The sequence below is a fragment of the Podarcis muralis genome, chromosome 17 (assembly GCF_964188315.1).
Source record: "Podarcis muralis chromosome 17, rPodMur119.hap1.1, whole genome shotgun sequence".
Lineage (NCBI taxonomy): Eukaryota > Metazoa > Chordata > Lepidosauria > Squamata > Lacertidae > Podarcis > Podarcis muralis.
The window spans coordinates 21,643,902-21,671,188 of NC_135671.1; the positions used below are offsets into that span (position 1 = coordinate 21,643,902).

Below are 27,287 nucleotides of genomic sequence, written 5' to 3' on the forward strand. Positions count from 1 at the left end.
ACCATGTCAAATCACTGTAAGCAGTAAAGACACCGAAGGGAGACACATCCATAAATGTTGGGTTGATATACATGACAGAAACTAGTATTTATTCTATAATAAATACCCAAAAGTATTTTACTTTGCATTGTACCTCTCTTGGTAGGCTGTTCCATATCTTGGGTGCTTATGTGGATAACTCTGGTTTTAATATGGGACTGGGGTTGGGACAAAATGCACCAAAACTCCTAATGCAATAATATTTATTCTGAAGTATGAAGTATGCTTAACCTAATAAGTATCAGGTACAGTGGTACCTCGCAAGACGAACGCCTCGCAAGACGGAAAACCCGCTAGACGAAAGGGTTTTCCGTTTTGGAGGCGCTTCGCAAAACGAATTTCCCTATGGACTGGCTTCGCAAGACGACAGCCCATAGGGAAATCTCCGGGACAGCGGGGAAGCGCAGCGCGTCTTCCCCGCTGTCCTCGGACCTCCTCCGAAGGCTGGCGGCGGGGCGGGGACAGCTCCTCCTGCCGCCGCCGGGCTTCGGAACGATGCCCCGATGCCGGTCGGCAGGCGGGAACGCCTCCCACCGCCGCCCGCCATCGGGACCATGCCCCGATGCCGGGGGCGGGCGGGAACGCCTCCCCCCGCCGCCCGCCATCGGGACCATGCCCCGATGCCGGGCGGCGGGGACGGGGCGGGGCATGGTCACCGCCGCCGGCGTTTAAAAGCACTCTGGGGAAAGCAGCGAAGCGCGCTGCTTTCCCCGAGCATCGGGAAGTCCGGCGGGGGTCCTTGGGATTCCCTCCCAGCCCCCGCCTTTAAAAGCACTCTGGGGAAAGCAGCGAAGCGCGCTGCTTTCCCCGAGCATCGGGAAGTCCGGCGGGGGTCCTTGGGATTCCCTCCCAGCCCCCGCCTTTAAAAGCACTCCGTGGAAAGCAGCAAAGCGCGGCGCGCTTTGTTGCTTTCCCCGGAGTGCTTTTAAACGCGGGCGGCTGGGAGGGAATCCCTTGGACCCTCGCCGGACTTCAAAAGAGCTGCGGGAAGTCCGGGGGGGTCCAAGGGATTCCCTTCCAGCCCCCGCCTTTAAAAGCACTCCGGGGAAAGCAGCAAAGCGCGGCGCGCTTTGTTGCTTTCCCCGGAGTGCTTTTAAACGCAGGCGGCTGGGAGGGAATCCCTTGGACCCTCGCCGGACTTCAAAAGAGCTGCGGGAAGTCCGGCGGGGGTCCAAGGGATTCCCTCACTGCCGCCCACCTTTAGAAGCGCTCGGGGAAAGCAGCGCGCTTCGCTGCTTTCCCCAGAGTCCTTTTAAACGCAGGCGGCAGTGAGGGAATCCCTTGGACCCCTGCCGGACTTCCCGCAGCTCTTTTGAAGTCCTGTGGGGGGGAGAAGGGCTTTTCTTTCTACCGCCAGCCTTCAGAACAGCCTTCTGAAGGCTGGCGGTGGGAAGAAAAGCCCTTGTCCCCCCCACCCAGCCTTCAGAAGAGGTCGGGGGACAGACTGTCCCCAGACCTGGTCTGAAGGCGGTTTCCCTAGGAACGCATTAATTGATTTTCAATGCATTCCTATGGGAAACCGTGCTTCGCAAGACGAAAAACTCGCAAGAAGAAAAAACTTTTGGAACGAATTAATTTCGTCTTGCGAGGCACCACTGTACTTCCAAGTTTTGTGAAACAGATACAACATGGAGAAATATCTCATGCAACTAAATTTGCAAATTATTAGGTCACTGTAAGATGATTCATCAGATAATGCTGTTTGACAAAAATATATAAGAACCTATTTTTTAAAAAACAGTATCTGGTATCTCTTTCATAACTGATATTCAGCAATCTCTTAGCAGTTCCATTGCAGTAAGACGGTAACCAAAGGCACAGAATGCAAATAGTGGTGCTGAGTCTAAGACACATACTAAATGGTCCTCCCAAAATGAAAACTAGTCAATCAGAAATATTACTTAATTTGTTTGCCCTTTAAATACCATTAAATACTGTGATACTTCATTTACAGTCTATTTATTCCACTGCCAGAACATGCTTTTTATCTACATTAAACTGAAGTTGTTTGTCTTTTAAAACAAAAACAGAACATACTACAAGAAACTATGACTTCAGGTGTGTCAGGGTTTCAACACATTTTTATTCTACAACAGACTAAAACTTGCAAGAAGGGGGTTCGCATTTTGGTCTCTATACATTCTTGTAACAGAAGGCTGTCCATTTTCTTCCAACGATCTGCTTCCTCAGTGAGGGCAATGGTTTGATTCAAACATGTCAAGGAACCCAGCAGAGTTGAGATTACTTCCATTAAGACAGCAAAAGAAGGGGGGGAAGGAATGACATCTGACTATAGCCTCAGAGAACATTATCAAATAATATTTCCTTAACATGCTCTAATAGATTTGGGAAGTGAAAAGAATTTGAATTGCAAATTAATTCTTTATCAGTTGTCACAAATTCCCCATGTCTTTAAAATTAAGAACCATGATATAAACGACACAACCTTTTCTAATCCCTTTCTATATAGACTTCAATAAGAAATAATAATAAATATTTAAATGACATAGAGGTAAAGTTTTTATAAAGCCTGTTATATTATTACAAGAGTCATAAACCAGGATAAGTACAAATCAGGATAAATACAATACCATCACCTATATTTCTCAGTGATTTACAAAATAAAGAAGAAGGGGGTAGATGACTCTACAGACTATGTTGCAATGTACTTTTACAGGTCTGGTTATCATTGGATTGTCCTGCAGGCATCTCAGGCCTGTAAGGTGCTGGGAGACTTAAATCGAAGACTTTGGCAAAAGGGCTTAGGTGCTTTATACCCAGGCAATTTGCTGGCCTAATCTCTGTTGTTCAGTAGGGCCGCTGTGCTAGAAATTTGTTGCCAAGGAAGCACACTCCTCTTCTCATTTTAAGTATGCCACTAGTTTTCAAAGGATGGTTCCTCCTTCTATGTAAGTGGGGTGAGACCTCCCAGAACATGCAGGTGCCTTTCTCCATGCTCTGCTTCTAATGCAATCAAGTCATTTGGACAAACCTGTTGATTGGCAACTTGGATCCCTGGAGAGGGATAGCTCTGCGCCTGGGGCCCTACAGAACCCACTGTTAAACATATTAGCACCCATAAAAGTTTGTAATGTCTATTACAGTGCAAACAGGGGAAATCTACTAGGGATCCAAATACCCTTCTAAGTATTCAGGAAAACCCCACCCTGGCATAACGACGTACACTGGTACCTCGGGTTGCATACACTTCAGGTTACATACGCTTCAGGTTACAGACTCCGCTAACCCAGAAATAGTGCTTCAGGTTAAGAACTTTGCTTCAGCATGAGAACAGAAATCGTGCTCCGGTGGCGTGGCAGCAGCAGGAGGCCCCATTAGCTAAAGTGGTGTTTCAGGTTAAGAACAGTTTCAGGTTAAGAACGGACCTCCAGAACGAATTAAATACTTAACCCGAGGTACCACTGTATTTAAGTCTAGGAGTTTGATTCAGTCTTGCTCAGCTTTGCATGCAACCTTGCCCCTGTACCACTACAGTTTCTTCCTCTCCCCATTTTAACCATCCCCACGTCAATTTTTATAGCTCATTTGTTAGGGCTCCATGACAGCCTCCATCCCCTCTTCATAGCCTTTCCCCTAAGTCTTTTCCATACCACATGGGGCTTAAGGAAAACTATAGGGGCTTAAACCCCTGGTCCCCTTCCATCACAACATTTTCCCTGGATGTTCAAAGAAAAGAAAATAATGGGAGAGAACAAGTTCTCAAAGTGCCACAATGTTTTATCTTGGCCAACATGCTTCAAGATTAATTCGTGTGTGGCAACACATCTTACCAGTCTATTTGCTTTCTGTACCTTTCTCCTTTGCCAAATCCTCAAAAATAAATGAGGAACAAACCTAAGCAACCCCAGTGTTCTGGTGCCAAGGGAATCCTCCTGATTTAAGCAGAATCCTGAAAAGTCTTCTACTATCCCCCTTTGCATTTAAAAAAGTAGGATCTGAACTCAGGGTTCCCCCTGCCCTCTAGTTCGGTCTCTTTTCTTGCTTCTCTAACTTCTCTCTTGGCCACACAATGCCAAGTTGTAAGCATGACTGACGGGTGGGGTGGACAAGAACCCAAACCACAGGCTTCTTCTGTTGTCCAGTGGCCCTGTTTTAGACATGACTAGGACAGACACATTATTATTGGTAATTAGTGAAGATAATCACTATACATTTAACATGATCTGCTAATCCAGGCCTTCATGCATGAGCATCTGCAAGTGAAATTGAACTGCACAGAAAGAATTAGAACATGCTAAGAACGAAACTGACATTTTAGCAGTTTGCAGGAAATGAATGAATGAAAGAAAGAATGAATGAAAATACTGAAATATTTAAACTCATTTTATTGGCTTTATTTTGAGTATGGGATAAAGGAAATGACTGTGATAAGCTAAGAGAAGAGCTGGAATCTGAATATTGGATTTTCAAATAAACACAGATGTTAAGAATCCGTTGCCAACCATGCTTTGGTATAGCCTCTGGACAAATGCCAATTCAATCAGCTTTCACTCTAAAGAGACTGAACAAACCCTTTGTGAAATATAAAATTCTGTCTAAACTTGAATATCGCAGATAAGAACACTGATAATTATCTTTGTCCCACCAGACTGAAAAAACAGAATAGGCAAAATGACACTTTAAAAAACAGTCAGTTTAAAATAGTGAAAATAACCTTTCAAACTACACCCCTGCCCAATTAAATATTGCGCTTTGAAATATTGCAGACAAATTTTCAAATGACTAGTTTTTCCAATTAAAGGCTGTGGGCTGGATCCAAAGACCCCTGTGGGGAAGAAACCCAATCCCCCACAAACATACAGCATTTCCCACGTGCCACATAATGAGCCTCTGAAGGACCACCCCCCAGTGGCGTAGCGTGGGTTGTCAGCACCCGGGGCAAGGCAAGTAATTTGCGCCCCTTAACCCGTGGATTTGCGCCCCCTAACCTGTGGATTTGCCCTAACCCCAGATGTTGCGCCCGGCCCCCCCTGCACCCCCCACGCTACGCCACTGCCACCCCCCCTGCCATTTTTAGAAGAGGCTTTTCAGGAGTATGGGGACTCCAAGAGGAAGAGGACCCATAACAACCCCAGAGTGCACAGCCCACTGGGATCTGAACTGTTTCCTTTTCACTATGCTCTTTATGGGATAAACACAGCAACAACAAAAAATTGTACAGCAACTTCTAACTGAAAATGGACAAACTGTACACAGTTTGTAACACACTTCCACAATCAATCTGAAATGAATTTTAAACTATAACTAAAGTCAGAACAGCTACTTTTCCAGAGGAGTTCTGCGTACCCAGAAAGATGGCATTCTCTTTCAACAACAATATATGCATGTTATTATTTCCTTCACCAACAGAAAATCTATTTTTTATGATTCAGGCAGACTTAAATACTGCACATCCCATATACTATTTGGTGGAAATGCAATAGCTGACAGCAGCTATATAAAAGTGGCATCCAGCGTTAATCATAATCATAGGTAAGTATTTCTCGCCTCACTTTCTAGAGCCATTTCCAGGTCATCTAAAACAAGGAACAAAGGGAAAGGATGAAACCATTTTGTATGCCACATAGGCTCTCCGGTAAAATGTATAAAGGATCTATGTTACAGTAAAAACAGATATCTTGTCACCCTGCACAATTTGCAAGAATTTATAGAAGCACTCCTATCTGACAACCAGACACCTCTTCCCTACCTCAATGGCATATAGAAAGAAAGAACTAGAGATGGAGTTTGACCAGGAGAAAATGAAATTCTGCTGAAAAGTTTGCATGATCGTGTGAAACTGCATATTGCTGTCATTTCTGATTAATTCCAATAGCTAACCAAGTTCCACACTGTGTCCAATTGCTGTATTTCTTCTATCTTATATTCCTCCTTGGATCCAAACATAAATGGACCTTCATTTGAGATTTGTTTAAATGGGCAAAAGAAATCCTGCTCTATTTTGTAGATAACAAAACTAAATGGAACCACATGCATCTTTAGAAATAAGAACCACCACCCCAAGGAGATTCCAATGTTTTTTCAGCAAAGGAATGGCAAGCATGGGGAGCCACTTCACTAGTACCTCTCTGGATGTTTTTCTGCTCAAAATGCACCCCCCCAGCTGTTTTCTGCCCCATGTGGGGACTGGAAAATATTGATAAGGCATGGGGAAGTCCAACTCCCATGCAACCCCAGCCTGCATGGCCAATGGTTGGGAATGATGGGCATTGTAGTCCAGCAGCATCTGGCAACCCACACATTCCCCAGGCCTGATATAAATGCTCATGTTTTGTCCCCCATGGGACAAAAAGCAGCTTGAAGGGTTAATTCTGAAAGGCAAATGGATGGGAGAGAAAAGGTTAATCACCTCCCTCCTCCAAGCCAGTCCTCAAATACTGATTTCGGTCTCCCATGCTGGCTTTTCATTAAAACAAAACAAACATGTTGAGAGGATTTTTAAACTGCCTGTAATTGAACGTATTTCACCACAAACTAATGATGCAGACTAACCCTGGGACAGCACTGCACAGTTAACTTGGGAAGGAAATCGAAATAATCTCTTCCAAAAATCAAAATTTTGCAAAAGAAAAAGCATGTAAGTAGAAAGAAGGAAGAAAAGATTGACAATGGCTTGCAATGCAAGCAACTAAATAAGCATAGGCCAATTCTGCAGACTGACTATGCCAATTGTGAAGCATGAATCTCTCTCTCTCTCTCTCGCTCTCTCTCTCTCTCTCTCTCTCTCGCTCTCTCTCTCTCTCTCTCGCTCTCTCTCTCTCTCTCTCTCTCTCTCTCTCGTGTGTGTGTGTGTGTGTGTGTGAACACTACAAGCCCAGAGGAGTTAACTACAGCATAACAAATACTCCAATAGCATCTGACTGTATGGTTAACATAAAAATAATGTAAAATACATGGAAGAGTTTGTTGCAACTTTCAGCAAATAAATTGTGATAAAGTTCTTTATTGATAGCATTAAAATCTGGACTGGTCACCAGTTTCTCACTGAACTTAAGGCACCACTCCTACAGATAACAACTTCATAAAGCTTCATTGTGCTGTTAAGGAATAGTAATTATGTTCACCTGAATGCTCACTCCTTTTTCATCATCAGGTTTGTACACAATATTCTGTTCTTATTTTTACGCAACATCCTTATAGCATAAGGTGCGCCCAATATTAGAGAAAACAAATTAAAGTGATTGCCTGCAAATGCATGAAGTTCTATTGCCCTCTGCTGATGAATGGGTAAAACTGGATATGAAAGCAGAGCATAGACACTAATAGACATGTTCTGAATATCTCTCCTCATAAATGGCATTGTAAGAAAATTCGAGTATCATAATTCTAGTGATATCCAAGTGTCAGCTTTGTTTTTATAAGGGATTATCACAAAATACAATACTACAAAGGAGATATGAATAAAGAGTAAATATGCAATTTTAGATTTTGCTGCTCTGTGGGTTAGAAAATATACTGATCAAATTTAATTCTAAACCAAAATGTAGCTGCTCTGCAGAAGCCTCCTTTGACATAACAAAAAACTGTTGAGCTATTACAGCAGGATTTCCCTCTTTAAGCTTTATTTTCACACACCCCTAAAGGGGTGGGGGGGTCAGTTGAAAGATATGAGATAGCAAAATATGATATTTAAATTGTGGGCTTGGAAAAGATTTAGGACAAGTTAGGAAGATATTCAGTAAATTGCACAATTTCTTACAATGCAGAACACAACTTTAGCAGCTCTCTCTCTCTCTCTCTCTCTCACACACACACACACACACACACATGAGAATCTCCAGCCGTATTTTGATTGTATATCAGACTGTAACCTACATAGCCCATATGTTTAAATAATATTCAGCCCCTTTTTCGTATGGGGCTTTTCTGCTCATTTACAGTTTTGTATAATAAATGCAAACTTGGTTCTCATTTACAGTGGTACCTCGGGTTACATACGCTTCAGGTTACATACGCTTCAGGTTACAGACTCCGCTAACCCAGAAATAGTACCTCAGGTTGAGAACTTTGCTTCAGGATGAGAACAGAAATCGTGCTCCGGCGGCGCGGCAGCAGCAGGAGGCCCCATTAGCTAAAGTGGTGCTTCAGGTTAAGAACAGTTTCAGGTTAAGTATGGACCTCCGGAATGAATTAAGTACTTAACCCGAGGTACCACTGTATAGTGCATAAGCCACATGTCATCTTTCATAGATACTATGTTTTCCCAAGACTCAAATGTTTGTTTTTCGAATGGGACAAACCTACTTTTCTTCTGATAGTGTATCTATTGTAATTACTGTGAGAGATATTGTTATCAGGTATTGCTGCTACTATTACTGCTACTAACTTACAACAACTCCCACTATAACAAGGGCCGTTTTGTGCCATTTCATACACAGTTGAAGCTCTTTGAATCCTGTGTGATCTCCACTGTAAAGTACCCAGCACATTAGTGCTTGGCTACGACCTTATTTTGAGGATGCAAACATCAGCAAGTGAATTCCTTCTCCCACTCATCACATGAAACAATGTCTTGCCTGGAGAAGGTAGGATTGCTCCACCTACAGCAGGCATGTCCAAAGTCCGGCCCAGGGGCCTGATTCTAAAACAAGGTCAACAACTTAAATCTCAAACAAAGCTCAACAACTTAAATCCTAAAAAAAAAACGTCAACAACTTTGGTCGGCCCTCATGCATGTTCACATCATCAGGTCTGGCCCTCTTTGAAAAAAGTTTGGACACCCCTGACCTACAGCAACAGCTTTTAGTGATCAAGATTGTAAGGCAAGTGGTTATTGCTTTGTCACTTTTATAGGAATTTCCCTTATAAGAAAGAAGAGGAAATGTTTAAGCACAAGAAAAGATTGTAGCTAAGTATTATTACTTGTCAGGGACGTGGGTGGCGCTGTGGGTAAAAGCCTCAGCGCCTAGGGCTTGCCGATCGAAAGGTCGGCGGTTCGAATCCCCGCGGCGGGGTGCGCTCCCGCTGCTTGGTCCCAGCGCCTGCCAACCTAGCAGTTCGAAAGCACCTCCGGGTGCAAGTAGATAAATAGGGACCGCTTACTAGCGGGAAGGTAAACGGCGTTTCCGTGTGTGGCTCTGGCTCGCCAGATGCAGCGATGTCACACTGGCCACGTGACCCGGAAGTGTCTCCGGACAGCGCTGGCCCCCGGCCTCTTGAGTGAGATGGACGCACAACCCTAGAGTCTGTCAAGACTGGCCCATACGGGCAGGGGTACCTTTACCTTTTTATTATTACTTGTCAGGTAAGAGGACCCCCATAAATACATGTTTTGTCCACATAAGCATTCCTGACCTCCCTCATGTGGACATTCATAATGTGTGAACTGGAAATCAAGGATGCAAACAGCAGCAGCTCCAATGATTGTATGTTTTGTTCCAATGGTAAGATGCTGAGACAGGCTATAAGGGTGGATGTCAGGGAACTGATGTTGTCTAGCAGCAGAAAGCAGGTTCTGTGATCTTCGGGACATGGGAGAACTCTCAAGAGAGCTCTGATGTACAAAACAGTTATATCCATAATGACTGGAGTAAAAGGTAAAGGGGACCCCTGACCATTAGGTCCAGTCGTGGCCGACTCTGGGGTTGCGGCACTCATCTTGCTTTATTGGCCGAGGGAGCTGGCGTACAGCTTCTGGGTCATGTGGCCAGCATGACTAAGCCGCTTCTGGAGAACCAGAGCAGCACACGGAAATGCCGTTTACCTTCCTCCCGGAGCGGTACCTATTTATCTACTTCCACTTTGATATGCTTTCGAACTGCTAGGTTGGCAGGAGCAGGGACCGAGCAACGGGTGCTCACCCCGTCGCGGAGATTCGAACCGCCGACCTTCTGATCGGCAAGTCCTAGGCTCTGTGGTTTAACCCACAGCGCCACCCACATCCCTAATGACTAGAGTACAGATCTTTGAATTAGTGGTGCTGGTCTGCTAACTATTCAACATCATGAACACCACCACATGAATTAGAAGAGGCTAAGCCATAGCTTGAAGCATCACCTCTGATGTCACTTGGAGGGTTTCCCAGAGCACTCTCTGTATTTGCAGTCAGGAGCATTCAGAGGAGGGGGAGACCTGGGCAGTTGGCAAGGTGGCAGAGCTTTCAAAATCTGTTTCCTTGCATACGTATTATAAGTTTCCACTTTCAGGCAGGCATGAAGACCTCTGTCTGAGAGTGCTTAGTAGAATGTAGAGTCCCTGGGGTAAATTCCTGCTGTTCTGTATCTGTTTTAGTCCCACTTCCAGAACCACTAATTGAGCTTTCCTTGGATGGAGAAATCAGAGATGCTTATTTTTTTTCCATTAAATGTTGGGGTTCTGAACTACATTGTCCTGCTTGCAGAATTATTATTATTATTATTATTATTACTTCTTTAAGGAGCCTTTATATATTGTAGGGCTGGAGAATTGCCAGCCTGTGGGCCAATTTTAGCATATTTTAGCACAATTAGTATGTTATGTTCATTGCACTACGTCACAGAAATAAAAGACAGGTCAAATATTTGTAGTCCTGCTTCCTTCAGTATCCGCCACCCACCCACATTATTAAAAACTCAGTTTTAAAAGTCTGATTTGGCAGATAATCTACAAGGCAATCTGTATTATGTGGAATATATTCCAGAAGGAATAAGTATACTTGGGGGGGGGGGAGCCCACAGATGTAACAATCATGTGCTTAACTGAGACCAAACATTGATGTTGGTGAAGACTATGGTAAAATAAGACTATTTGCCAAAAATAGTGTGTTTCTAAGAGACAAATTGGAACAGTGAGCATTGTCACATAGCGGCAGTGAACATAAATGAAGAGTGACAATTAAATCTTACAATGATTAATTCTATTCTTAGGTCTCTTAGCACATACCGGAGATGCAATTAAATCATTTAATAATTTATAAGCCACCTTTGTCTATTTTATCTAGCACAGGATGAAGTAACTGCACAGATTTAAACACATTTTTCAACATTCTCCCCCTTGCCCCCCAAATGGTCTACAGATTTCATTTCCAAGGAAATTTCACATCATAACGGTTATCACCATTCTAGCCAGGTGAAGGTCCAAAACAAGCTGTTCAAAGTGGGGATGGGGAACCTTCAGCCCTCTAGACATGCAGTTACCATCAGCGCCAGCCAGCAAGGCCAATGTTCAGAGGTGGTTGGAGCTGGAGTTCAGCAACAAGCTTAAAAGTAAGCCCCACTTAAAACAGTGAAACTTACTTAGGAGTAAATATGCATATGTTTGCACTATAAAATGCTATACCTGTGTACGTAGGTCCACAGGTCTGGTTAAGTACATTTATCTAGGGATAGAGGTCCCAGAGAAAGGTTGCAACAAACCACGGTCTGGATACGGAGAGTCATGCCCAATGGAATTCTTTTTTTCTTTTTCCTTTAAGTGTCAGAACTTCATCAGCCACATCACAAACTACTATCTCTCAGTTTCAACTGACCAATCTCATCATGCAGCATGAGGGAGGCTGGTAATTGAGAAATAACTCTGAAGGGTCCTTGGAAATACAGTGGTACCTCGGTTTAAGTACTTAATTCGTTCCGGAGGTCCGTTCTTAACCTGAAACTGTTCTTAACCTGAAGCACCAGTTTAGCTAATAGGGCTCCTGCTGCTGCCACGCCGCCGGAGCCCGATTTCTATTCTCATCCTGAAGCAAAGTTCTTAACCTGAAGCACTATTTCTGGGTTAGCGGAGTCTGTAACCTGAAGCGTATGTAACCTGAAGTGTATGCAACCCGAGGTACCAGTGTACATCGTTATGCCAGGGTGAGGTTTTCCTGAATACTTAGAAGGGTATTTGGATCCCTAGTAGATTTCCCCTGTTTGCACTGTAATAGACATTACAAACCTTTATGGTTGCTAATATGTTTAACAGTGGGTTCTGTAGGGCCGCAGGCACAGAGCTATCCCTCTCCAGGGATCCAGGTTGCCAATCAACCCAAAGCGTATGTAACCTGAGGTACCACTGTATGTAACTAGTTGTATGTATCTTTGAATCCAGGCCCATGAAAGTTAAGTGCACAAGGGTGTATCAAAGCGGCAGTGTACCCACCGTATAAACTCAGTACACAGAAAGCACAACTGATGTTAAAAGTCTGTTTTGTACCATGAAAAGTTCATTAGTGCAGTTACAGAAACGGCACACAAGACCAAGAAAAAGTTCAACAAAAGTACAAGCCTGAACAAGAGGATTCACACAAAGCACAGGAGAGTTGAAAGAGAGTTCCACATTGATGAAGACAGGTTGAAAACGTAAGTCCAGTGGTGGTGGTGATGCAAAAAAGGATTGAGGAGTTAAAGGGAGATGGGAAAGGTTTCTCTCAATATTTTCTGTGCCTTGTACTTTGTACCTAAGAAGAGTTGTTCACCATATTATCTGCACCTAAGTAAATTCCTAAGTAAATCTCTGAGCTAATCTTACTTCTGCAAATTTCGGCCAGACAGTTAGCAAAGACAGCAGTTATTTGCAAAGTCTAAATCAGACAGGTCAGGAGGCCGTTTCCTGTCTAACCAGCTATCTGAAACTGCTGATGTTAGCTACAGGTCAGAAGGTCGTTTCCTGCCTAGCCAGAAACTGCTGTCAACTAAAAACCACTAGCAAGATGTTTCCTGCTTTGCTTCTGCTTTAAGTAATGCAAGATAAGAAGAGATACGAAGGGAATGCTTAGCTAGCAAAAGAAGACACGTGTACAAGGAGGTGGGAGGGGGAGCTTACTGAGCAGAGAAAATGCTTAACCAGCAGAGGAAATGCTTAGCTAGCAGAAAGACAGGAATGTTTAGCAAGCAATAAAATGTGTTTAGCAAGCAATATAGATGTGCTATGTAAGGGAATAATTTGAGAAGGTATGGGAGGGGGGAGAGTGTTCAGAAGAGTATAAGAAGTCTGTAGATGCGTATTTCTTTACAGCCAGTGTATTTTCAGGAGCTATCTAGCTGGCTGTCTCTGTGTACAGAATGTTTCTGTGGACAGATTTTAATAAACTTTTTCTCCAAAGAAGATTTTGCTTTCCTGGTACTTTTGTTCCCTCCAAGGTCCGGGGATGGCGTGGCTGATGGATCCCTAGGTAAATAAGGCTTCATTTCTTTGGGGGCTCGTGCCGGGATAAGCCCCCTCCCCAATACGGACCAGAGGGCCAGGCTCAACCAAGGTGAACAGCTCAGCAGCGTTTGCAGGCTTCAGCGCGCACCCCGCCTGTTTTGTGGGGGAAGCCGGCCACACTGTCCTGCAGTGGAGACATCTTGTTGAGGGAGAAAAACAAAGAGGACGGCGCCAAGGGGACAGGTCCGCAGCGGAAAACGGTAAGCCCAAGGGAAAGGGCGTGGGCCCCCAAGGAAAAGGGGGGCGAGGTCTGATCAAGCCTCACCTGGTTGTGCAGAGGGCCACCAGGAAGGGAAAAAAGGGCGTGGCAGTGTTATGCCACCAGTAAGGTTTGGTAAAAAGGGGACTGGTTGTGCAGGAGAGTGCCACCAGCAAAAATTTGGAACAGAAGAGGGAGGGATATATATGTATTGTGATTTTTTTGGTGTGTTTTGAGTATTGCATGCTGAAGTTATTTTGGTGTGTTTTGTGTATTGCATGCTGAAGTTATTTTGGTGTGTTTAGTGTGTTACATGTTGAAATTATATTGATGTGATTTGTATGTTGTATGTTGTTATGTTGCATGTCAGATATTCCAGTAACTGAATTGTTGTCAAGTGTGGGCCAGGGCTTAGTGTCCCCTTGGCCGAGCAATTGTAGGTCTGTTGTGTGTGAAGTGTGAGAGAATTTTTACTGTGAATAGTAGCGAAGGATCTGGAAGAAATGGGTTCTGGCCAAAGTAAAAGTACCCCTTTGAAATGCTTTTGGGGATTCAAGCTAATGAGAGGGGAGGATGAGGACATTGTGTAAATTAGATTGGCCCACCCCAAAATAACAAATTGGCCGTCCATTAGGACCCTTGATTTGCAACTCATTAATCCATTATATCAGAACATTTTGAATGTCCGTTCTGATCAAATCCCCTACATTTCCACATGGAAGACCAATGTGGAAAAGAACCCCCCCCCCTTGGCTGAAGTCATGCTGCCAAAAAGTCTCAGGCAGCAGTATCTGCTCAGTCAGGAAAACAGGAGGACAACCCCCCAGTCCTCCAGGATTCAGAGATGGAAGAAGATAAAGTTTTGATGCCCCACCGCCTTATGCCCTGGCAACAGCCCTGGCACCACCCCCGCCACAGGGAACAGATGGCCCAGCCCCAATCCCGTGGACAATGCATTGTTAAGACCTGGGCGAAGATGGAGAAAGGGAGGAACGAGAAGAGGATGATGAGGATGAGGCATTTGTAGGAAGATTGATTAAGTTGACAAGTGATGGAAAGATATGAACAGAGGAACAGGCAAAACGTTTGAAAAAGTATGTGGAACTTTATGAGAAGTGGACGTCAGTCCCCATATGTTAAAAACAGCGGGATGTATAGGGGAACAGAGAAGAAAGTGGCAGAAGGAGTGGGGAAGGCAGTGAAAAGAGTGACCCTCCATAGGGCACATAAAGCACAGGAGAAGGGCGCGGCCAGAGTGATGCCTCTCCATAGAGTGTATGACCCTCCGGCCCCCGCGGGACCTAATGGGGTGGTGTCCAATAGAACTCATACAGTTCAACATGTCCCCTTCTTTAGTGCAGATGTTTGTAATTGGAGGAACCAAAACCCTGCATTTGAAGAAAACCCTGCCAAAATAATTAAGCTGTTTGAGGGAATTTTTAAAACATACAACCCCACTTTTTATGATGTGTAATATTTGATGGATGCCCTGCTAACTACAGAAGAGGCTAGGCGAATTCATGCTGAAGCCCGAGCACACATGAGAGCGCAGGGGGCAGGAGATCAAGCTGTTGCAACAGGATATCCTGAAACTACACCGAATTGGGATTATCAGATCATTGAAGGGCAAAATACCCTCACCACTTATCGCCAGAATGTCTTAAATGGCATGAGGAGGGCAGCCAGAAAACCCACCAACTTTGTGAAGGCCAGAGAAATAGTACCAGGAACAGAGGAGGCCCCTGGAGCCTACTTAAAGAGGCTGAAGGAAGCCTACCGCCAGTATATCCCTGTGGACCCAGATGAGGCTGCCAATGCCCCTATCATAAAAACTGCCTTTTGTAGCCCAGGCAGCGCCCGATATTTGCCGAAAAATCCAGATGGGCCACACCCTGAAATGGATGTTAGAAAATAGCCCAAACCACTTATAATCAGAGGGAAAAAGAGACCCAGAAGAAAAAAGGAGAAGTACCAGGCAGAGAAGTTGATGGCCCTGAAGACGGGAAGTCCACCGTTAGGAGAAGAAGAGGAGGGCAAGGCTGCTTAGGAAAGAGCAACAGCATGCCTTCAAGGATTTGAAAAAGGCATTGCAGCAAGCACCAGCGCTGGGCATCCCAAATCCTGAGAAGCCTTTCTCCCTGTTTGTGGATGAAGACCAGGGAACAGCAAAGGGAGTGCTATGCCAAAAATTGGGAAGCTGGCAGCAGCCCGTGGCATACCTATCTGAGCGCCTGACGCCTACAGAACAAGGTTTACCGCCATGCATGAGAGCAGTTGTGGCAGTAGCCACCCTACTGAACAAAGCAGACAAATTTACTTTTGGCCAAGACACTGTTTGTGTAACCCCGCATGCAGTCCCAGCTCTGCTTGACATGAAGGGTACCTATTTCCTCTCCCAAGCAAAGATGAGAAAATGTCAGATGCTACTACTACATCCGCGTTAAAAATTCCAAGTTACCACAGCCCTCAACCCAGCTGCCCTATTACCGGTAGGAGTAGGTGAGGAGCCCACGCATGACTGCATTGAAGTAATGGATGAGGTGTACTCCAGCAGACCTGACCTTAAAGATGAAGCAGACCCCTAGTGGCCATCATGGTTTATGGATGGAAGCAGCTTCATTGAGGTTGGACACCGGAAGGCAGGCTACGCAGTGGTAGCCCTGGAAGACCAGGTGATCGAAGCAAAGTCACTCCTGCCTGGAACATCGGCCCAGCTGGCAGAGCTAACTGCGCTTACCAGAGCCCTGAGCCTGGCAAAGGGACAGAAGATAAACATTTATACAGATTCTAAGTATGCATTCCTGACTTTACATGCCCATGGAGCCTTATGGAAAGAAAGAGGTTTGCTTACCTCCAGAGGAAGCCAGGTGGCCCACCCACAAGCCTTGTTGAACCTTCTGGATGCTGTATGGGAGCCCGAGGCAGTGGCAGTTATCCATTGTTATGGACACAAGACTGGACCAGGAGAAGTGGCCAGAGGAAATCGATTGGCAGACAAAGTGGCCAAAGAAGCAGCCCGGGAACTGGCCCCCGCCTTGGTTATTGGAGCCCTGGTCCCAGAAGAAATTTTAAGCACCACTGACAAGCCAGGCTATACGAAGCAGGAAAGGGACACTGCAGATGCCCAGGAGTTGACATTGTCCAAAGAAGGATGGTACCTTACCCCTGATGACAGGATATGGATTCCAGAGTCCTTTCTCGGCAGGTTACTCAGAGATACCATGATTCAACCCACATAGGACCAGATGCTACAACCAAGCAGCTGAAGAAGTGCTTCTACATGGCCCACCTCTACCAACTGGCAGCCCAGATCTCCAGGAAATGCCTGCTGTGTCAAAAGAATAATCCCAGAGCCAGACCACTGGCTCCCCCAGGGATTCAGCACAGTGGAACTGCACCTATGGAAGATCTTGTCGTGGACTTTACTGAATTACCCCGTTGTGGACTACACCGCTACCTGCTGGTGGCAGTGTGCACCTACACCGGAGGGCCGAAGCATGGCCAACAAAGACTGAAAAGGCATTTGAAGTAACCAGGTGCCTGCTTAGGGAAATCATCCCTCGCTATGGATTGCCAAGGTCCATAGGATCTGACAATGGACCAGCATTTGTTCATGCAGTCCTACAGGGACTGGCAAAAGCGCTCCAGATCAACTGAAAGTTGCATACAGCATACAGACCCCAGAATCAGCTATCCAAGCTGACACAGGAAATTGGGTCTAATTGGGTGACAATGTTACCTCTGGCATTACTCAGGGTCCGCAGTCTCCCGTCAAAGCAAACCCACCTGTCACCTTTTGAAATTCTGTTTGGAAGACCAGTTCCATATGTTAGAATGTTAACTCCATATGCTAGCCAAGATGTGCAATTGAATAACTATGTACAGTCACTCTCCCAAGTTTTCTTTTGTCTCAACAGGTGGACCCAGGCTCGCAACCCCTGTGTGTTGGCTGCATCAGTTCGAGCCAGGTGATGAAGTGTGGGTAAACGATTGGGCACGGACGCAGCTACAACCATGCTGGAACCTTATACCGTCCTGCTCTCCACACCCACCGCCGTGAAATTCGCCGGCATCACCCCTTGGGTCCACCACACCAGAGTGACCACTACAGATTGGACTGTGCAGTTAAATCCTGATTAACCCCTTCGGCTGACCATCTCCAGACCCTCCGCTGACGACCGCTCTGCTGATATCACACCGGAAACTGATATCTCTACGCACAGCTGGAGAATTGGATGGGAGGGGCGCCCGCGGGCAGCGCTCCCAACGTACCTGTTCTACGAACTCACCCACCTGAGAATATCCTACCACAATATAGGGACAGAGCGAGACTTACAATAATTTGGGAAGGGGACCACCCCATTGGGCATTTGACTCCTCACCAGGCTAGAGTTTTAGCAGCAGTCTATTCTTGTGGGTGTGTTGCTTTTTATTTCTCACCAAACCCCCCTCCAGGAGGTGCTTCTCTTTCTCCCACTCATCGAAGTACCATACACCCAGTGGGCCTTAGAGGTAGTTACACACATACCCTTGAGTGACTGACACGATACCCACCATGACTGAATATTGGTGGGAGGAACCATGGAGATATTGGGGATGGTGGGTAGGAGTGATATGTACCGGCCTGCTTGTTTGGATGCTCCTGTATTTTTGTTGGCATGAACGGTACCGTATTTGTGGGAGGAAACGTAATCCATCTATACCTTTGATGATTCTCCTTTTCTTTTTAGTTGGAGAGCCCACATGTGTATTGGCACAGGAAGGAAAAAGTCCCCCGACTTCCCTTGCTGACATTTCCCGTTTGATGACTGAGTGGGGTGCCCATAACCCCTACAATAGGTAGTTACAAATGGCTGAAATGGAGCATGTTGCTTCAACATTTCAGACCATGGCGAGGCTATCCGTGATCTGGCAGCAAGCATTGAAAAGGTGGCACATGTCCCTGTACAAACCTGGGAGGGCTGGGATATGTCTTGGTTGGATAGCATCTTCCCAGGTGGATGGATGGGGAGGATATTTACTATGGTGATAGGCCCAATAATGCTTCTATTGCTTTTCTGCTTTTGTATTCCCTGCTTGATGCAATGCTTGCAGAATATGATGGGAAAGATGATGTCTCGCATGATGGGACCTCACGTGACTGCTGTAATGAGAAACTATAAACCCCTACCCCAGAACGAATCTAAGTAATAGATTGTTCAAAAGAAGAGGAGGGAGTAAAGGGAGATGGGAAAGGTTTCTCTCAATATTTTCTGTGCCTTGTACTTTGTACCTAAGAAGAGTTGTTCACCATATTATCTGCACCTAAGTAAATTCCTAAGTAAATCTCTGAGCTAATCTTACTTCTGCAAATTTCGGCCAGACAGTTAGCAAAGACAGCAGTTATTTGCAAAGTCTAAATCAGACAGGTCAGGAGGCCGTTTCCTGTCTAACCAGCTATCTGAAACTGCTGATGTTAGCTACAGGTCAGAAGGTCGTTTCCTGCCTAGCCAGAAACTGCTGTCAACTAAAAACCACTAGCAAGATGTTTCCTGCTTTGCTTCTGCTTTAAGTAATGCAAGATAAGAAGAGATACGAAGGGAATGCTTAGCTAGCAAAAGAAGACACGTGTACAAGGAGGTGGGAGGGGGAGCTTACTGAGCAGAGAAAATGCTTAACCAGCAGAGGAAATGCTTAGCTAGCAGAAAGACAGGAATGTTTAGCAAGCAATAAAATGTGTTTAGCAAGCAATATAGATGTGCTATGTAAGGGAATAATTTGAGAAGGTATGGGAGGGGGGAGAGTGTTCAGAAGAGTATAAGAAGTCTGTAGATGCGTATTTCTTTACAGCCAGTGTATTTTCAGGAGCTATCTAGCTGGCTGTCTCTGTGTACAGAATGTTTCTGTGGACAGATTTTAATAAACTTTTTCTCCAAAGAAGATTTTGCTTTCCTGGTACTTTTGTTCCCTCCAAGGTCCGGGGATGGCGTGGCTGATGGATCCCTAGGTAAATAAGGCTTCAGAGTAATTTGCCTTCATCTACAAAGTGGAGCCTAAGTTCCCAACCTGTGGTCATTGATATATTACTACTACTACTACTACTACTATTATTATTATTATTATTATTAAATTTGTATACCGCCCTATATTGTGTAGATTTCAAAGCAGTTCACAAGACAAAGTCACAGTATAAAAAATACAAAATACATAAGAAAAACAACCCAATAATCCACAGAGAATGCAGGTTCTCCAAGTCTAATAAAAGAAGATTATGGGGAATCACATTTTAAATGTCACACATTCTAAATTCTGAGAATCACAGTTTCTCATTTCACATTCCAAGAAAAGAGTTGCAAACTATGAATACAAACATGTCTATGGCTCCATCTGGCGAGTCTACAATAATTCCAAACTTGTTTGTCTGTCTGGAAATTAAGCTAAACGGCAGACTGAACAAAATATGCACTTAAAATTACAGTATATTACAGGAGAGGGAGAAATGATAAATCCCAAATGTGTATATTTCTGCAAGAGATTCTGTTTATATTCTTGCTTAATAATAATAATGGAAATAGACAGAAGGCTACCAAACCACATTTTGGATACTGTACAAAAAATATAGTTCTCAAAGGCAAATAGTAATGGCTCCCTACCACGTGAGTGAGTTAGAGAGCTATTGTAATTTCAGTATGACTACTTAACATTTAGCATTACAAGAGATCCAAATTTGTAAGAATGCTTCAAATCACAAAAGATATGAAAATATGTTACCTTTTTTATTTTATTTTATTTTATTGAGACCAGATTGAGAAGTAGCACTCTAGCTTTCTTCTAAAAGTATCAGTTACAAGTCCTTCCAGCTGAAAATTGTGCAGATTTGGCTCTTTACTGCAACATATGGTTGTAGTGTTGTGGTATCTTTCTTTGCAGAACTCAACTATTACAGGATATATTGACAGATAAGAAACAACTGTTTGGATTTCTTCTTTTCAGCAATCTGGCCAAACGAAATTGCTGAATGCACTGAACTGACTTCTCTCTTTTCTATTCTTAATGTCCCTCTTCGTGTTGGCATTAAGGATGAATGGATGTTAGGGATTAGGGGAAATATGTAAAGCAATCCATCTGCCTATTCTGCTGTGAGCACCGTTAAAAAAAAAACACCCTTTTGCAGTTACAAGCTGTTTCTGCCAGAAAGTTGCACGTGAAGGTAGAAGCATTACTACTTCTCCCCAAAGGGTTTTTTAAAAGTACATCTGGTGTGAGGATATTCATGTTATCATACGTAAAACTGGCTTGTCTTTGACCAAATTGCTACCATGTGATTTGCAGCTATATGTTTGCAGGCAGCATTTAAGTATACGACACACAGAATGAAAGTTTTCTTTCGCATTATACTAGTGTCATATTCCATCTGCCACTTTACACGTCATACTTGATAAAAAGTATAGGCACAAACATTACAGGATTTGACCTGCTTTCAATAGGCGCTTATCACCAGGAGCACATTTATGCAGGGTTATTGTTGATGAATTAGCAGCCACCTCATCCCTTCCTGCCTGGCAGCCCCACTCCTAATGATTATTACAATCATGCATGGTGTTTAATTTTCATTAAACAGACGAGTGAAGTCTCTGGTGATAAGTGACAAACAAGATCCTGAAGGATTGGCACTATGAAAATTTCCACTAGAGACAAACATCATTTTTTCTTGAGGGGATAGAATTAAAAATATTCATTGTGCTACATAAAATAAAAATGCAAGGGGAAACTTTAACATTATTATCAGCCAAACCTTTGTTTGTATTTATAAATACACACATGCCACATATTCTTGTTCATTATTAGAATTAAGAAAAACATAGTCATGTGGCAAGGTGAACACAACACCCAATGACAACCTTAGGCAATAATGCTTTCTTTGTTTTATTTTCAAGAAAAATATAAACATGAACATCGTCATTATCAATACAATTGCTTCCCCCCCTTCCCCCTCTCCCCAAACTGAAGACCAATGCATCAAATTTTCCCATAAATCTACATGCATAGTTGGTGGGTGCTAGCCATTAGGACATTCACTCTGATATTTTGCAAAGGGCTGAATATTTCAACAAAAAAATCCATATTGGATATGTCATTCAGGATGCATTACTCTCTTAAGTTAGTTTATCTGAAAAAGTGATTGTCCGTACATTCTGTTTACATTGTGCGAGGTGTAGGTAATCAAGTCCTTTCCAATTTTTTTGCTATAAGTAATTGTGCCACAACCCAAAGAAAAGTGATAAGTTCCTTGTGTAATAATTTGGGTATCTCTAAAGATTGTTAATAAACCTAGGCATGTACATCCTAGTTTGTGATTTTGCTTATTTCTTTAAATGCCCTTTCCCCAAATGGCTGCACTAATTCACATGTCCACCACATATGAAAAGTCATGTCAAGTATCTTGCACCCTCTCCAAAATGCTGAACAGGATGCTTTATCTATATAGCTGAGTTTTACAGGTGTCATATATTAACTTAAAATAATTTTCTTTTAGTGGATACATGCTAATTGATGTTGATTTTAGAGAGTTTTTTGTCCATAGGTTCTTCCAATCTGCTTCCTCATTTTTTATGCCTAGGTCCTTTTCCCAATTTTGTTTAATAGCTGAGCATTGTCCAATGGCGAGATCAGTGAGTATTTTACATAAAATATATATTTTTTGTTGGATGTTCAGTCATGTTCATAATCAACCTTTCTAGTGGTGTCAGTAGTCTAATCGCTTGAGATTTAACTGTTGGATTTGAGATAAAATGTATCACCAGATAAATTAATAGCCAGTTCACCCCACATCCCTCCATTCTTCCCATGACTTGCCCTGCTGTGAGAGAAATGTCATTTTCATATATGTACAAACCTTTTTCTTTCTATTCCATATTAATCAGTTTTCCATCTGGTGTGCAAAAGGAAGAGTGCAACATGAAGGCAATCAGCGGTGGTTATAGGTGGTGTTAATTTCAATATCCAGGACCACCAGATCTTTAATTCTGCTTTTGCAAATGCATTTGTTATCATATCTAAGAGATGGAAGTATAACTATTCCTGTTCTACAGCTGTGCAACCAACTGGCTCTTACAGAGTTTTCATTAATTGCTCAGAGGAAAGAAGTGAATGAATAGAGTTTTCTTTGTAGTGCAACCGTATGTGGTCATTCACAAGGGTGTAAAAGTGGTAACTATGCAATACTGGGAATCTATGAAGGCCAAGCCTAACTGTTGATTCAAAACACAAACAAGCAAGCTCTGTGCTTGTGATTAGCACCAGTCTTACGCATATTTTTTCATTACCAAAGCAGATAATTTATCTAGGCTACCCTGGAAGAGAGCACATAAGCAGATTTGCTGGGAGTGATCATGAAAAAACAATGAAGGGTGAAAGACCTCTCTTATGGGTTGCAACTATGTAGATGGCATAGACATGCACATAGGATTTTCTGTCTGTATGCTAATAAGCAGATTGTGGCATGCACATTGAGGACTGGCCATGAGGGAAAGGGGAGAAATATGCTGATTTCTGCCTGCACAGGGAAGGGTTGTGTCCCATGCAATCATAAAGCACGTTTTCAGCGTTCAACGCACTTGACATACATTATTTAGAGAGAGCTTTCACAAACAGGCAGCATTAGAGATTTGAATTCGAAAGGCATAATATCAGACCAGATGCAATCACTACGGAAGCCAAGAAACATTTAGAAATCTATACCATTTCAAAGATTTATTACAAAGGTATTTTTAACTCACGTTGCCTATATATTTATCATAACTATAGTTAGAACTGCAACAAGACAACCAAATAACTGGAATGCACAAATGACAAAAGACATCAGTGCTGCAGTATTTTTCCCCTATCACTTTCCCTAATATGCTCTAATGTACAGCACCCAGAAGACATTAGATTGGCTCTTGTAGACTTTCAACAGTAAGGTTTTAGGAATGTAGCTTATTTCAGGTATGTATCCGTTTAATTGAACATCAAAGGTTAGAATGCTATTGTGTATCAAATAAAACTTATATTTAATTAAACCATTTATTGCTATAAAAATCAGCAGCAGCTTGAACATTTGTTGCTGCTAGTATCACTCCTTTTAGTCTGCCAAATTTTCAGGCACAGCTATTCGTTTTACCTATTCAAATGTTAATGTAGATGGTACTACAAATACCATCTTTTCTTTGGATAACACAGGCAAGATGTGTTCTTTTTAAAACCTCAAGACAACATATTCTTTTTAAAGTCGGAGAAATTAGCATAGCAAATAATTTTCTTCCCTTTAGAGATAGTCCTAGGTGCTTGAGGCTGCAGTAGCAACAGAAAATATCTTCACAAATGTCTCCAAACAGTCAAGCTGAAAATCTAAGCCAAAGTTTCATTTAACAGTCTGTCAGTTTTTTGATGTGAAGCTAATGAATGCAGTGGCAAACAAATCCATCAAACCTAACATCAAAACAACTGCACTTCATCACACTAAAGGGGGGGAAATGAAATACAACCTGCAGGCCAGCACTTTGATCTAACCTACCCACACAACAAAGGTCTCTAAGCAGCTCCTGCTGCAAAATATGCATGAGTGATTATGGACTACATCTCACAAAAGAAGCTAATCATTTTTAGTTACCGTGATTTCAGAAGAAAAGACTGCCAAACATCTTGCTTTAGGTACTAGTCAGTTCAATATGGGATCATCATGAGAGGGAAGTGTGGGGGGGACTTTTGAGGTACCCTCAAAAACTGCTATAATCTATACCAATGTTTATGGACTCCTCCCTTTGGAATATATAAACATAATCAAAAGACAAGGATATGAGATTTGGGGGGAAAGCACAGGATTTTTAAATTCTCTAGTTTACAATGAACTACAAACACCAACAATGCAGTCCTGTAAACGGGTATCTGCATTTCTACCCAACTGCAATATGTGATTAATTATGTGCACATAACTGCAACACATATGAATTGTCTCCTTTTAGATACGTTAAAATGATCGTAACAGATGTGACATATATTGTTCTCTGTTTCGGTCCTTTCCATTAAAGGTCACCACCTTCTGGTTCACTCAGTTCATCAGTATATGTTGTATAATCTATAGTTAACATAGATTTATGGCTAGAGACCAGAGCAAGTATTCCTCACACACTGCACAGACATAGGGGCAACCCAGCCAGATGGGCGGGGTATAAATAATAAAATTACTATTATTTGCATTAATGTTAAGACTGGACCAGCACCACATCATCACCATGCAGCTTACAGCGCTGAGAGCCTTCTGGCGGTTCCCTCACTGCAAGAAGTAAGGCTACAGGGAACCAGGCAGAGGGCCTTCTCGGTAGTGGCGCCCGCCCTGTGGAACGCCCTCCCATCAGATGTCAAGGAAATAAGCAACTATCCTAATTTTAAAAGACATCTGAAGGCAGCCCTGTTTAGGGAAGTTTTTAATGTTTAATGATGTATTGTGTTTTTAATATTTGACTGGGAGCCGCCCAGAGCGGCTGCGGAAACCCAGCCTGATGGGCGGGATATAAAGAATAAATTATTATTATTATTATTACTACTATTACTACTACTACTACTACTACTACTCCTCTGTGCCTTGCTCTACACCTAAAAAAAATTGAACATCCATTTCTTTCTGTGGTTTTTAATTTCTCATCCTTTTTCATTCTGCTTGCCAATGGCTAAGACAGGAAATGGACTAACGAGAACTGGAAGAGACGATGCTATCCCCAACTTTGTCACAATTCGTGTATTCGGACACTAGGTGGCAGTGTTACCCATTCTGAAGGACAGGTGCCCATGGAAAACTGCTGCCTCAAAAAGTGAAAGCAAAGCTCCTGCTGTGCACATGGCTCTCTCTTCCCTTCTTTGATGCCCAGGTTATTTTGGGCACTGAACTGTTCAGTGGGCACTGTTGTACATCTTCTGCTGGTGTGTTGTGCAGTAAAAAAAACAAGTGAAAGTAATTTAGGTTTGCCTCTTTTTCCAGGACACGCCCTATTTTTCAGGGGTTAAATTTCTATCCGGGTGGATTTTTCAAATCTGCCAAAATGTATTTGGCTATACAATACTTTCTGGATGAGACAAAAGACATAACTGGTGGGTGAAGACTTGCTTTCCTCTTCTCCTGCCCCCACCCCCACCCCAGCAATGTATCACAGCTTTGATAGCCTACATATAGTGGAGGTATTTAAAATGAGAGTCGTCATACCATCCTCTTTTTTTGCTCTACAAAATATGGCCACCCTAATGACTAATTCCAAGTATATTCTGATGCTTGCATAATAGCTTGTGCAATATTCTACCTATTACAGTGAATTCTTGCAGAAGCCTTTGGGGAACAGTGCTATTTTTCCTTTTGTTCCCAGTTCTTTAGGTCATTTTACTGCACAAAGACAAAAAGCCATCCTGTTACAAAGGACAATTTTGATATTAGGAAGTACCATACAACAACAACAGCAGCAGCAACAACAACTTATCAGTTGTGCATCCCAATTTTTATTTTATTTGCCTTTCTTAAAATATGTAATGAAATTGAGATGGGGGTTATTACTTTGTGGGGTTTTTGTTCTTGTTTTTATTAGGTCTTTTTGTGTTCTTGTCTTGTATTTTTATGTTGTGAACCACTCTGAAATCTACAGATGAAGGGCAGTATACAAATGTAATAAATTATTGTTCTTGCTGCTGCTGCTGCTGCTGCTGCTGTTATTTTAGAACACCTTGCTAAAAAGTCCCAAATATACTATGGGATTATTGTGGTATCAAAAATTAAAAATATTACACTTCTTCTTGAAAAGGAAAATCAGGTGCACTGGGAGACTATCATGTGTTCACTGTAATAGTGTAGAAGAATTCAATTGCAAGGTAAGGAGTTTAAATTTGCAACCATCTGATAATTCCATCTTGAAAATAAGATCTACATGGTGCATCTCTTAGGACAGAATTTGTATTTTTGCCCTAAAGTATATCAACTCCTCCCTCCACAAATGTTTCTACTGGCTTCAGCCAAAATTGACCAGGAGGAGAAATTCTATTTTATTGTACTTTATTTATTCCTTCTGGGACTGGCACGGCCTAAGATTTATCTTAATATTTAGCAATTATAAGAAAAATATTTCGGGGGGGGGAGTCCTGATGTTCTATCACACACTTTCTGACCCCAATTATTGGCATTTGGGAGGAAGGCAAATCATGATTCATTATCAAGCTTCTAAGCATATCACCTATTGACCTTTCAATTGCAATAGGAAATGGATCATTCACTTCTCTAGAAAGGTTTTACATATATTTCATGAGAGTGTATTCACACAATGCTAAGAATTATATCCTCCTCCTCCTTCTTTTGCCCTGCAAATCAACAGCACTTGAGAAATTCCACTTTTTAATTAATTAGCTAATAAATAATGAAGACTGCAGGAATGGCAACAGTATAGCTTACATTATAAAATCTTTCAGTGACCTTATCTGCAACCTTTGAAGCGCCTAATAATCTCGAGTGAAACAGACAAAGTAGTTTAAAGAGTGGGATAAACTGGGCAGTGGGCTAAAAAGCCTCATCCTCAGGAAACAATGACTACCTTACATAAGGCCTAGGGGCAAGAAGGATTCTGTACTTGGCAGAAAGGAAGCAGAGAATACAGTTTTGAAGGCTGGGAGCTATGGGTCAGGAAACTTATGGGGCACAGGATGTAGGAAGCAGCCGATTAGTCCATCTATCCTGGGCTGACAGCAGCTCTCCGGGGTCTCAGGCAAATGTTTTTCCTATCACTTTTCACCTATGTATTTCCTGTTGTAGGTGGCAGGGAATTAATCTGCATGCACTTGTCACTGAGCTTTGTTCCCTCTCTGGAAAGGCTGTGGGGTTGCTAGGTATAGTTAAAGACCATGAAAGGTCTGCCTTACCTTTGACAGGTCACAG

General features: G+C 43.0%; 1 protein-coding gene and 1 long non-coding RNA gene across 11 annotated transcripts in view; one reads left to right on the forward strand and one right to left on the reverse strand.

Moving 5' to 3' along the window:
• KDM4C (lysine demethylase 4C) overlaps nucleotides 1–27,287 on the reverse strand; it is a 197,169-nt gene that overhangs the window by 118,271 nt on the left and 51,611 nt on the right. The gene's annotated exons all lie outside the window — the stretch shown is intronic.
• LOC144325945 (uncharacterized) lies at nucleotides 12,365–19,282 on the forward strand. Its single transcript, XR_013391114.1, has 2 exons — nucleotides 12,365–13,364; nucleotides 17,281–19,282. It is a non-coding gene; the product is annotated as an uncharacterized LOC144325945 (long non-coding RNA).